This window comes from Protopterus annectens, chromosome 11.part0, assembly GCF_019279795.1.
Source record: "Protopterus annectens isolate FY-2018-M chromosome 11.part0, PAN1.0, whole genome shotgun sequence".
NCBI lineage: Eukaryota > Metazoa > Chordata > Ceratodontiformes > Protopteridae > Protopterus > Protopterus annectens.
The window spans coordinates 282,921,543-282,936,276 of record NC_056745.1 but is presented as its reverse complement, the minus strand read 5'-3'; positions in this window follow the sequence as shown (position 1 = coordinate 282,936,276).

Below are 14,734 nucleotides of genomic sequence, written 5' to 3'. Positions count from 1 at the left end.
CATTTAAATACCCTATTTGGTAAAAAAGGCACCAAAAAAATCTTAAAGTAAAATATACCCCTTTACATTTAAAGTACTAAACAAAGAGCATTAATCAATGTTGTGTAGTAAATTCATCCACAGCTTATCAAATACCTCCCATTAAATGTATTCTAATCAACAAATACAATCATTTCCTCCTCTTAAAATACTGAACAAAGCAGCAATAAACAACATATTTATACATACATAACTTCATCCATAGTTTGTCAAAATGTCACATTGAATACATTCTGCTCAACAAATGCAATAATTCCTGAACAGTTCAATAGACAGCAATAAGAAAGCAATCCATAAGCACCCAGCTTTTAACAGTCCTTAAGCAGTCAAGGTTTAAAAATAATAATAAGGGCTTAAAAATGTATAATAAAAACTTAAAAAAATAAAAAATAAAATAATAGCCAAAAGAAATATAATAATACAAGTACATGAATACTGAAAAGTATTTAAAACCCAACATATTATTACAACTTCTCAGCCCTCTTAATTAAGTAGGGCTTAATGAAAATATGGTCATTTAAACCCAGGGGTTGGGCTACATTCAATTTTAACTGCCAGTAGGTTTCCCTACAGCATAACCAATTCTCCCAATCACCCCCCTTAGGGTCAACATGAACTTGTTCCAAAATTCCAAAGAGAAAACCCAAGTGATTAGGTTCTACATGTAAATGCCTATATAATGCATTATTCAGGTTCTTTTTCCTAATATTATAAGTGTGCTCATAAATACGTTTGTTTAATGCCCTTTCAGATTTCCCTACATAAAACCTGGGGCAATCCTTACATAAGGCCAAATATACTATGCCCCTGGTCATGCAGTTGCCTTTCCTAAAGTGTACAATACTTCTCGTGTAGTTGTCTAATGTTATAACTTCTTTATCCATAATGAATCTACAGTAACCACATCTACTGCATTTTCTAGTTCCAGGGATACCCTGGAACCTAACTCCCTCATTGTTCCTTTCAAAGAGGCTTTTTAGATTATTCCCTGTTTTAAAAAGAAAGCTAGGATTTTCAGCCACCCTATGTACAATGTCTTGATTAAATTTTAACATTTTCCAATTTCTTTCAATTAATCCTTTGATGTCCTTTGAAGCATTGCTATATTGTAAAACCAGTACCTTTTTGAATTGTTGTTGTTCAGTAATGGTCGTACAACCAGCGATGTTCTGCAAGGTACTACCTAACAAAGGAAAATACTTCATACCCCATCCCTCAATAACTTCATCAGCCACCTCCTCAATCAAACTACTAGGGTAACCCCTTGCCATGAATAACCCGGAGATAAAGGTGATCTCAGAAAGTAAATCACCCCTCTCTGAGGTCATTCTGGCAGCCCTAACCATCTGACCTTTCTCTATGCTTCTTTTCTGCTTCCAAGGGTGGGCACTATTGTATGGAAGGTAAGAGCTACTAAACGTATTTTTCCTGTGTATTCAAGATTTTAAACATCCCTTACTTTTGTCCAACCTCACATCCAAGTAATTAATTCCATTATAATCAAATTTAAATGTAAATTTCAAAAAATTAGTGGTCGAGTTGAGAAACTCAATAAAGTCAGTTATAAAATCCACAGCTCCTTCCCAAATTATAAAAATATCATCCAAAAAGTGTCGGTACAACTTTATGTTGTTCCAGTAAACAGAATTAAATACATTATCTGTTTCCCATTTTAAGAGGACTAGGTTGGCATATATGGGGGCACATGCTGCCCCCATAGCTACCCCCTAACCTGTTTGAAGGTCTCCCCTTCAAAATAAATGAAGTTGTTTTCTAACACAGTCCTTATAAGTTCCACCAATAGATCTACATCCAAACTAAGAGATTAACTTTTTTCATTCAAAAGTGCCCAGAATAAATCCAAACCCTCCTCTACAGGTATACAGGAGAACAGGTCAACCACATCAATGGTTAGAAAATGCACATCCCCTCCATATGTTTCCAGTGTTAGGCCCTGTAGAAAATCCCACTAGTCCCTTAATAAGTGCGCATAGTCGTCCACAATGTGTTTGAGAGTGTGGTCCAAAAAAGTATCTATAGGGTAAGTCTTAGATCCTTCACCTGAAAACATAGGCCTATATGGCGGGTTGGTGGTACTCTTATGTATCTTGGGAATACCAAAAAAATATAAATAATGAGGGTACTAATTAAAAATATGAAACAATTTGAAAGATAGTGCATTAACAAAGCACAGTGATGTTGTTCTGAGTGGATGTTATAAGGGAAGTAATTGACCATCCAGGGTATCTTGCCTCACAACACCCATAGGCAGTTGTTATTTCCCTAGTAATTACCATCCTGTCAGGCATTATTGCTTTCTTGATATTTCTGCTTTAAATGTTTACCAAGTTGCTCTACCATTTTTATATTTTTGTGTGCTAAGTCTATTTTACTATCTGATTAATTACTGGGGAATACGTAAGTAAATTCATTAATTACTTGACTCCAGTGCTAGATAGTATACTTAAGCCTTTACTGACATTGGTATTTTATAATCTAAGGGACACTCAGGATTTACTGAAAAAAGAACAGAACTTGAGGTAGTGAGGAGTCTATTTTGGGGCAGCAATTAATGGCAGTCGTTTGTATATGGCCATACAACATAGATATAGGCAGTGTCTAATATACTTGATAAAGAACCTAAGCCTAATTTTATTTTGTGTCATATTCATGTTTTTTTTTGTTTTATTTTATATTTAATGGTTTATTTTGACTAAAGATACAGCATATAGAGGTCGCCTGCCCCAAAGAGTTTTTTTTTTTATAGAGAAGATAGAAGAACCTGTATGGCATGTTATGTACCATATAATTCCTCCTTCTGCCACTTCTTATTGAATTTCTTCAGTATTCTGCAGCACTTTCCCTCATGGAAAGTTCAAAAGTTATAAACATGAGATTCATTTATATGTTTAGAGTATTAATGATAAAACCTTTTTTTCTGTAATGACATGCTTTTTGTAGTTCTACATCAGTAGTTTATATTATAAGTTGTAACTATCCTAAGGATTACTGCTATGCAGTACAGGTTAAAAGAAGAATTAAGGTGTGTATTATGGAACACGGAGTGGATGGAAGGAAATTAGATTTCTACCTGCACACGTGCTGCCCATTGTCTTGAGTATCATCAAGGTAGAACAGGTGACTTAGCAATAAGTGTTTAATCATTCCATTGTTACATGTGTGAGGGGGCCATAAGCACGTTTTTACTTCTGGAATCTTGATTTTTAAATACAAAGTATTTACTAATAAATGTTTGAATATGAACAACAGTCAGTCCATTCTGTTGTGAAACCTGCTGTAAATGGAAAAATTGAAGTTAATATATTAGTCACATTTCTGTTTTGTGTGTTTACTAAGGTGCACTACTGCTTTTTTTTTATTTTTTATTGTTTTTGCATCAGTAAATGTTAGTTTTCTTTCAATATTCAGTTAATTAATTGGAACTTCATTTTAACTGGTGAGTGGTACTGTAAAAATGTTTAAACACTTTAGCTTATTATCCAAACAAACAAACCAAAGAAAGCGGCGATATTGTAGTTGAGGGCCTCACCAGTTCGTTTTGTACAGAAGTGGGCGTGTCACAAATTGAGTGACAACCTGGTCTGCATATTTAATTTGCTTGTGCAGACATGATATGAAAATATTAAATGTACACAAGCGGTTAATACAGTATCTCCCAGGAAAGCTGTTCTTAGTAAAAGGTCCTGCCAATGATACTGAGGAAGAGTCAGCTGTGACACCTGCACCAAAAAAAGAGTCCATTTGGACATTAATTGGGACAGCGAACCATCGCATTCCGACTCTTACAAAGAGAACTATGCTGCTACACAGTAAAAAGCCTGATGATATGTGTTTTGACAGTTTTGTTTCTTTGCTGATTAAAGTATTTATTATTAGTGCAATAAAACTTGTCAATTGCAGATGTTGGTAACAGTTTACTGTTATATTTACTGTCGTATTACATGTCAGTGCACTTTTTCTTCTGTTGTACATTCAGAGGGAATGCATATTCATGAATGACATGTCAGGGGAGTGGTTTTGGGCGGGGTTTGCTACTGCGCATCTGGTGAGGCCCTCAACTACAATATCGCCAAGAAAGCAACAAAAGCAACCAAAAGAGTAATCCACATAGGATTTATTCAGTGAAGCACTTCATTGAATAAATCCTGTGTGGACTACTCCTTTGGTTGCTTTTGTTGCTTACATTAGCTTATTATCCAGCACAGTAGTGTAGAGTGATAAATCCCGACCAATGCTGAGGTGATCAGGGTTCAACCAGCAGCTGTGGCATCTGACGTGCTGGCAGGGGAGAATGGGAGGGCCTATCCTGGGTGGGAGGATTTGTGTCAGTGGTAGGTGTGGTCTCTCGTAGTCCTAGCAGAGGCTGAGGCATGAAGGGACTGCCAGGATGAACCAAACCTTCATGGGCATTATTGTACGAGGGATAAGGATTAGGGTCACAATGCTACAAATAATGCAAGCCGCCATTTGCAGCAGTGATGCCTCTCTGGTCCACTCTGCATTGTCATGTACGTTGTCATCCCTTAAGCAGGGAGAGTTGAATCTCTGTTGTCTGGTGGGGTATAAAATGCCAGATTACCCCTCATCAATGGGATTATTGGAGGGGGATCAGTAAGGAAGCTGCACACACAGCCAACCATTATAAGACCTATGTGCAATAAAAAAAATCTTTTGTTTGTTAACTGTTTTATATGCTCCCTTTGATGGCAAAAGCTAAGGTGCCAGGAGCTTTTCTTAACAGTTTAAATGAATGGAGGATCAGCTGCTTTTCTCTTGTTATTTTTCTGTTGTTTTGTATTTAGAGTGTTTTACCCTTTCTTTTTGCTATTTTCTCTGTTATAAGTTCACTCAGTTTAGACCATCCTGACCTTTCGACAACAGACTTCATTTACAAACGTGTCTATAATAGTATGACAGCTCCTTATCTACACTAAGCAACATCCTTGTCTCAGGTCCGAGCATCACACATACATGATTGTGTAACCAAATATTCAATGTAACTTCACAAAGAATCAAGCCATACAGTGTGGCTTTCATGCATGACTAGGGATACCACTTACCATACCTCTCAAGAGTACCTCATTACGAGGAATGTTCCTCATTTTGGGTCTTAAAAAGTCCATGTTCCTCAATGTTCCACATTGAAAGGATCTGTCACACATTGATTGTTAGGAAAATTTTTAACGGACATCCATGGTAAGTAGCACTAAATCATATTAATTCATCAAAATAACTTTTTATAAGTATAAAGTAGCACATTTTAACCATCCTGTGATCTTCCTAGTTGAAGCTGGTAGTAAGATGTTGGGAGGTGTTCCACATTTTGCTCATTTGTTCCACATTATGGGAAGCAGGATTTCTCATTTAGGAGATATAAGGTTGAGAGCTATGCCACCTACAGCAAAATCTGTTACCTTCAATCATGTAGGCCTTTTAAAATGTTTCTACATTTATATACCTTTCTTCACTGAGACCATACAATCACTAGCTAGTCAACTAATTCCAGACAACTCAAGCCTTCCCACCACCATACCAGGCACTCTACCTACATTCAAACTGCAACCCATCTCCACTACTCTCATCTATAAATACATCCAAAAACTCAAGCCTTGTACTCCTTCTGCCGACCAGCTACCGTCACAATATCTCCAAAAAGCAGCCAAAGTAATTGCCTACCCTATATCCATCCGTATAAATAGGACAATTAAGGAGGAAACCATTCCAGACATTTGGAAAATATCCCACATTATCCCCCTGCACAAAGGTGGGAACTCAAATGATTACTCTATCGGCCAAAGCTGTCTTATCACCCTTAGCAAAAATTATGGAAAAAATGCATTCACCAACAACTTTTACATCATTTATCTCAACATAACATAATAGCAAACTGCCAACATGGCTTTAGGCCATCACACAGTACCACAACTGCCCTTTTATCCTTTACAGATACCATCAATAGAAACCACAATAAAAACATTGTCTCATCTGCACACTTTATTGACCTCTCAAAAGCTTTCGACATGGTAAACCACACCCTTCTAATCAACATTCTTGAATCCCTTTCCTTTGACTCTCAGGCTGTTAAATGGTTCCGATCCTACCTTAGCAACAGGCAACAGGCAGTTCTCTGGGAAAATCAAATTTCATCCTTTCTGCCAGTCACCCTCGGAGTCCCTCAGGGCTCTATTCTTGGACCACTTCTTTTCTCATTATTTATCAATGACCTCCATGTAGCAATTCCTCAAGCCACCTGCATTCAATATGCAGATGATTCCACACTAGTATGCTCAGCTTACTCCCCATCAGAACTGCATTCTCTTACTCAAAATGTTTTTAACATTGTAGAAACATGGTTTACAAAATGCTGCCTCCTTCTTAATGCCAAAAAAAACAAGCTCCTTCTCTTTACTCCCACTACTAAGTCCTCCCCCATAGATTTCTCAGACACTTCCAATAATGGCACTATTATATTCCCTGACTCTACCACTAAACTGTTAGGAATTACCATTGATAATAACCGTACATTTGATTACCATATAAATAACACCATTAAAACTGTCAACAGAAAAATAGGCTCCTTATATAGAATCAAACCTTTCCTAATCCCAACAGCCAGAACCAAGATTGCTCACTCCCATCTAACCTTAACTCTTCTGTAAGCCTCACCTATATATACTAACCTAAAGAAAAATAATCTTAACAAACTAGCAACTTCCTATAATAACATCGCCAGATTTGCCACTGGCAATCCCTTTAGAACCCACCACTGTCTGAATCTTTGGCAACTAGACTGGCTTGAATTCCAAAAACATCTGATTATCTCCCAACTCACCATTGCCCACATGATATTTTACCAACCTAACACCACCCCTATACTCCCCAATCTCTTAATCCCCTATAAAAATCTGAATTCCCTACGTTCTTCTAGCAAACTCCTCGCTAGCATAACCAAGTCTAACAACATGGCTGGTGACTCTCTGTTTACTAACACAGTGGGTAAAAACTGGAACCAGCTACCCAATGAACTAACTCAACTCTCTTCCTTGCCTCTCTTTAAACAAAAACTCAAAAAACACCTTAAAACGCACTGGTTATGCCCTTGTAGCAACCCTGACTAACCACCCACTTTCACTACTGATACTTCCTCTTCCAAATAAACTTACTAACACTTTAAAGCTAATTCATACAAACAAGGCTGTTACTGTTTGAACTCTAATCAACATACTGCTGAAATCTTTCTACTTTTGATGTGTAAAATTCCTTATGAATCGTACTGTGCTAGATTTTTTATTGTCGCTTTTTCAAGTGTAAATATCTTCAGTATGTTATTATTACTTGTTTTACTTTTTTAAATCCTTTTATTTACCGTGTAACAACATTTTTAATTTTTTTATTGTGCTGGAGCTTTTCTCCCCGGGTCTCTACTGAAAATGGAAATATATCCAGCTAGACTAGCCCGGGTAACAAATGTAAAATAAAAAATAAATAAATAAAAATAAATACCTCTATTTTTTTTTTTGTCTAATGACTTTCTGTATCAATGAAGCTACACATAAGGCTCACGACCCAATTTAAAGGCACCCACAATGTATATAAGTTCTTAAACAAAGAAATTAAATTGCTCATTGCCAAAGGTGTTATCTTACTTTTCAACCTGTAACATTAGTACTACCTAGTTTCTTTTCACAAACCTGCATATAGTTCATGTAGAAATGGTTGGCTACAAAAGCTTTGTGTAAACTCAATATCTTCTACTTAGTTTTTACTGCTACATTTTCTTACCTGTATTCTTATCTATAAACTGCTAAGTATAAGCTCTTGCAATACTCTGGCTAGCACACTTGTTTTCTAAGAAAATTTTAGAACACAGAAGTTGTGTTTACTTCATTCCTTGCCCTAAACACTATTTTTTATAAATTCCACTCTGGTGCCAATCACTTGTTTTCTCTTGCACAGTTACATGAATTTGCAAACCTTACACAGTCAGGGCTGCAGGCTCTGTTAAAACCTTTATCTTTTCTCTAAAGCATGTACCTCAATTTCAAACCTTCGTTCTTTCACCTTTGTATGTAAAGAGAGGTATGCTGTCTCTGCCCTCATTATTTCTCATTGCACATTGTCTCTTATAAACAGAGAATCTCTATTCAGATTCTTCTTGACAGATCTCATAGTGTAACCTCCTATGTCATACCATAAACAATGATTTTATGCATTTGACTGCAGTCTTTGTACTCTTCTATTCTTCCTTCATGTTCTCTACTCTGCTACAATCCCAGTCTATTTTCCCTTTAGTCATTCACACCCTTGGCAAAACTTCTCATTGACTTGCCTCTACTATATCCTAATGAAATCCTTTCTTTCTTAGAACTGGGTACACTCAAAATTTCACCACATGGCATCTCACACATGAAGGTATGTAACAGGAATACATATCTAATATCATCACTATCATCAATATATCACTGTAATTAAGCTTTTATTTCTGTATATATGCATTATATTACTGTACTAAGCTTATGTTATTTCCTTTTTTTGTCCTCAGTGAAATAATTTGTAGGTACAACAGCTTTTTTTCTGATTTCAATGTTAAATTTTGTTAAATTGCAACCTTTACTTGTATGCTCTGGAACTTTATCTCTCTGGGCCTCCACTGAAAAGAGGCAAACTTTGCCCAGTGGACTATCCTGGTAAACAAATGCAACAATAAAAAATAAATAAATAAAAGAACCTACATTTAATACTGAATGCCAATATAATATGCTCCAAGTGCTTTAGCAGACTTTAGAAAAAAAAAAAACTGCTGTTGTTCTTTCAGTGTATTTGTGTTGCTGTATAATTATATTTTATTCATTTTTTTGTTTATATTTTTAAGATCATTGTTGAAAAGGTGTTCTATCATATCACTAATGGATTTACTAGATAAATTCAGCAAAAAAGATCAGCTAATGATGAGTGATAAGTATCTACAAAATATCCCCATTCATAGCCGGATGCTTTGATTCCTTTTCTTAGATTATCATACATCTAAAAATATCATCTAAAGACACTGCATTAAAATGTACTTATAACTCAACATAAAGGAAGTTTTGCTCAGCTGACATGTCTTCTTAAGGAACCGCAGCAATGATAAACCTTTAGTTTTCAGGAAAAAATTGGCATCAGCACATTATATGAAACAGGATCATATGTGTTTTTTAGCCATTCAGCAAGTACCATTATCATAAATAAGCACTTACATTGAAGCTTAGGTTTAATACGGATAAGCTACCAAAAGGCTTGTAGCTCTACTGCTGTTTAAAGAAATGCATTACATCATGAAAGAAATCCTGTGGAATGGTGATATAAACAGAAATGTCATAGAGCACACATTATCTATGTGATGATTACAAGCAGAAGCAATGTTTTCCTGAACTCGGATAATATCGTATTGACTGTAGACAAAACAAAATAGTTGCTAGGTGCTTGGAGCATTATCACAATCCATATGCATGCTTTCATCACACATTGAGATGTGGTTTATATGCTGTTGGCAATCCATTTTTCATAAAATATCAGTTCTATAGAAGATGGTATTACAATTATGAGTCATGGAATAAAGCACATCATTACCAAAGAGTCTTTTTTCTGCAAATGCATGTATTATAGACCACTATGACTGGACACCAATAGAAGCAAATATTTTCAAAATGATTGAAAATGCCAATAAGTTCTGTTGACGTACAGCCCACTAAACAGCTGATATCAGCTAATGTGTCTAAAGAATGGCATTCAAAGGGGCATGATGCCACCAGCAAATTCAAATAGCTTACTAAATTAAGGAATCGATATTTTGAATTATCTTTCTTTAGTGTGATGTGGTATTAACGGAGTGCTCTTTTTTCAGATGACATAAGCCAAACATATATGAGAACCAGGAAATTCAAAAATAATACAGAAAGTACTTAATAGTGTTACAGGTGTAAGAAGCACTAGAGTATAAACAGCCGTTAGATCTTAATTACAAATATGGGTCACATCTGTTTTTGAATTTTGTAGGCGGGATTTATAAACCTTTCATATTCGAATTGAATCTCTAACATCACATTTGTTCCAGGGTATAAGGGATGTCAAGGTGAATCTAGAGTCCTAGACTTCTGCTACAGATTTCAAGTACCTGTTCAGGTTCTGCACTAAAGACATGCAAAGTATGCTTAAGCACATGTGACAGGTGGAGGTGTGCTACTAATAGATTGTAATGTTGCTGGCAGAATGTCTGATAGAGTGTGCATATAAAAGCCGGTGTACACACTGCTCTACAAAAGCATTGTGGCTATACCCACCAGACACTGAACATAATCACCTCATCTACCAGACTCACTAGCTGTAAGAATCACTGATGCCCCAACACTCCTGCCCACAGCAGCAGAAGCAATAAATGTGCATAGTGTCTTTTACACCCTGACAGCAATCAGTGCCCTCAGATGAGCTTTATTCAGTCTAGCAAGTAACAATGCAAAACATCTAGCCTGGCAACAAAGTGAAGTATTCCCTCATCTCCTAAGTATCCTGTTAGTGATCAGCATATCCTGTTTTGTCCTCCTACCAGCCTTTCACCTCCCCATAAATGGTCAGTAAGCACCACACGCAAAATTAATATATATATATTTAATTAAAATGGCATAAACATTTCAGAGATTTACAGGTATAACACCAACTGCAGACTGCAATAGCCTCCTGCTTTACTTTTCCTTCTTATATAAGAGGTATCTGAAAGATTTAACAAACTTAAATAGCTACAGAAATAGGTAAATAATCATGGAAATTCCACTCTAACAGATTCATATGCATGTTTACTATCACCTCACATAAATGAACACCAGTAAAATTAAACACTGTTAAACACGGCTAATTTAGATTTTAAAGAAAGTGTAATGCATAGTAGAAATACATTATGCTAGGGTACAGTTAAGGATTTCCTTAAAGATATTCACACCCAAAGACTGAAAAGACATGTTTATTTCATCATGTCCTGTTGTTTCCTACATTTTAACATCATTTTGAGACTATGTATACTATTTTGTATGTTTAAATGTAATTCCACAGTATGCCCATATGGGATCCAGCATCTTGATGTGAATTTGATCTTTTAGTCTACCTCTTGTTATACCATAATTCAGTGTGTGGCTTTGGAATATTACATCACACAGGCATCTTAGTTACAGAGCTCCTGTCACTCCATTAACTTTACATGTGGTTTCAGACATAACCTGCTTTCTTTCACCCATTCAGGTTTAATTTCGATTTGTTGCAGTTCATTGACTAATCCTGATTGTCTTTTAGGTCATCTAAGTGCATTTCACTGATGTTGCTTTTCAAATTGCAAAATTGACATGCTTTTATTATGTCTCATTTGTAGTCATTCAACTCATCTCCCTTCTCCCTTTGCACTTCCCTACCCTAGCTATCAAAATACTAAAGGTAATTTGAGCTGCTTGCTTCTGTGATTGATAGCTTACAGGAAGTGTCTAAGTTCATGTACTGCTGCCTTGTTTACTAACAATACTGCTATAGGAAGGCATTTATTTATGTGACACCACAGCCTGAAGATACTAATCTATCTATACTCCCTAGTGGTTTGTAACCCATTGTTTGGCATACCTCTCAACTCGCTCAATTCTTGAGAAAGCCAAAACCTAAAATAATGGCATTTCAAAGACTCTAAAAAGCAGGAGCAATGCTTAAATATTAACTATGTTTGTTTGTCTTTTGGCTTTTCCTGGATAGGGGTCGCCACAGCCGAACTCTGGTCCGCTGATGATTGGCAGTAGAGTTTCACGAACGCCGAGGTGCCAGGTCGATGTCCAACCTTCAACGAAGGCGCGCCCATTCATGCATGTCTTTCGAACACCACCCAACCGCGGGGAGGACATGCAGACTCCACACAGAAGGCACTCCCTGCACTCCAGCCGAGAATCGAATGGGAGAACCTCTTGCTGTGATGCAACAATGCTACCGCTGCACCACCGCGGCAATTAAATATTAACTATGACACACTTAAAAATTAACATATTTTGAAAAAATAGGCATTTTCTGAACAATAATTATGAAACTGTAATACCTAACATTGACTGAATGTAATCCTTGGTAATTTACCTTAAGAAAGAGTTTATGGGAAACAGAAAAAAGTATGATTAAAAAATTTGGTAAAATCTGCAAAATCAGGGTCATTTGAGCAGTATGGCCTTCAGGCCATTTAGTCATTATAGTACTTTACTCTGTACTTGCTCCCTGCAGTTTGTCTCTTGTGACTAGAAGCCTTCTCCAAGTTGTAATGACATTTTAGTGGGCAAGGTTCTTACACCATTGAATCATTGTGAAAACACCAGCTTTGATTTATTTTTCCACATTGCCTGACAGTACTAGTAGTAACCCAGTATGCAGGGACCATGCCTGACTCTGTAGTAACCCAGCATGCAGGGAACATGCCTGATTCAATAGTAACCCAGTATGCAAGTACCATAGCTGACTCACTAGTAACCCAGTGTGCAGTGACCCTGGCTAACTCAGTAGTAATCCAGTATGTGGGGACTATGCCTGACTCACTAGTAACCCAGTATACAGGGACCATGCCAGACTCACTGGTAACTCAGTGTGCAGGGACTATGCCTGACTCAATAGTAACCCAGTAAGCAGGGATCATGCCTGACTCAGTAGTAACCTAGTATGAAGGGACCATCCCTGATTCAGTAGTAACACTGTATGCAGTGACCATGGCTGACTCAGTAGTAACCCATTATGTGGGGACCATGCCTGACTCAGTAGTAACCCAGTATGCAGGGACCATGCCTGAATCAGTAGTAACCCATTATGTGAGGACCATGCCTGACTCAGTAGTAACCCAGTATGCAGGGACCATGCCTGACTCAGTAGTAACACTGTTTGCAGGGCCCATGCCTGACTCAGTAGTAACCTTGTATGCAGGGACAATGCCTGACTCAGTCATAACCCTGTATGCAAGAGCCATGCAGCACTCAATACTTACTCAGTATGTTGGGACCATGCCTGACTCAGTAGTAACCCAGTATGCAGGGACCATGCCTGAATCAGTAGTATCCCATTATGTGGGGACCATGCTTGACTCAGTAGTAACCCAGTATACAGGGACTATGACTGACTCAGTACTAAGCCAATATGTGGGGTATGATGTCCCAACTCCGGGCTAGTAATCAAGGAGCCTGAATCCTCACCACTGACACTGAGGAGGGATGTTCACTTGGAACAAAAATGGATGCACCCAGTATTTCCAGATGCAGCCATATGCATCAAGCACAATTTCCCTTAAGAGCACAACAGGAATATCCTCAGTCCAGGGGCTGGATTCTTCTATCTGTTTCCCTCCAGGTCCCCAGTAAGACTCCCCACTGGCACAGCTATACAGCTGAGTCCTCAGCTGAGTGTCCAAGCCAAGTTCTCCAGCACCCTCTCTGTGAAACCAGTGCTTTGTGTCCCTGCTCCAAACAGCTGACACACACACACTCTTTCAGATTTGATTTGCACAGACACGCACACACACACACACGCACACACACGCGCGCACACACACACACACACACACACACACACACACACACACACACACACACACACACACACACACACACACACACACACACACACCTGGGAAAAGCTGGCAGAGATTTACTAGCTATTCCTCCTTCTGCACAGTCTGCACAGACTATAAGGTAGTTACACTACCACCACACACTCCAATGCCAGCTACTCTAAGGCTCTTGCAAGGATACCCAATTATATTGAGTGAAATTAATATTAATACAAATGGTAGCTTGACCAACAGCAAGACTTTCAGGAGTAGCTGGAGTTGTCAGCAAATATATATATACATATATATATATATATATATATATATATATATATATAGAGAGAGAGAGAGAGATAAGTATGTATATATATATATATATATATATATATATATATATATATATATATATATATATACAGATAGATAGATAGCAGTACTCTCACAAATTAAAATATTCTCTAAGGACCAGCCACAATGAAAAGTTTAAATATATTTAATAATAAACAATAAAAGAACATGAAAATACTAAATATCTATTTACAGTAAACACCAGAGTTTCAACCACAAGAAATATTAAAAATAACACAGGTGGACAGGTTCACACAGTTACTGAAAAATAATACTTAACTAATTTCACTATATTTTCCTGACTTGGCTAAAGCATTATTATTCCCTGGTTACTTACTAGAGCAAGGCAAAATTAATTACGTGAGGGATTCTTTCTTGTCAGGTTACAAAAACAGACTGTCATAAGACTTCAGTCTCACCTAGTATTAAAATATAATTTTTAGTTATGGATTGCAGAATGATATCACATGCATCTGATCATCTGACTTCTGGTTCCCATGCTACCCCCTTGGCTAGAAGCTGTCAGGATTTAGCACATATGTGTCAATAATACACCTGCAGAGAGCCTTGATAAGATGTGTTGCAGCTCCTGGAAGTCACAAAACTATTTCAAACCTCCACTATTCCAGAGTAACAATTAGTTCACCCCAATGACAATGCAGAAAGTTTCCTAGTACAGATTTTTGTCTCTGGCTGCAAAGAGAACTACAAGATACAATCCTTATGGCGTAAATTAAGTAATTTAAT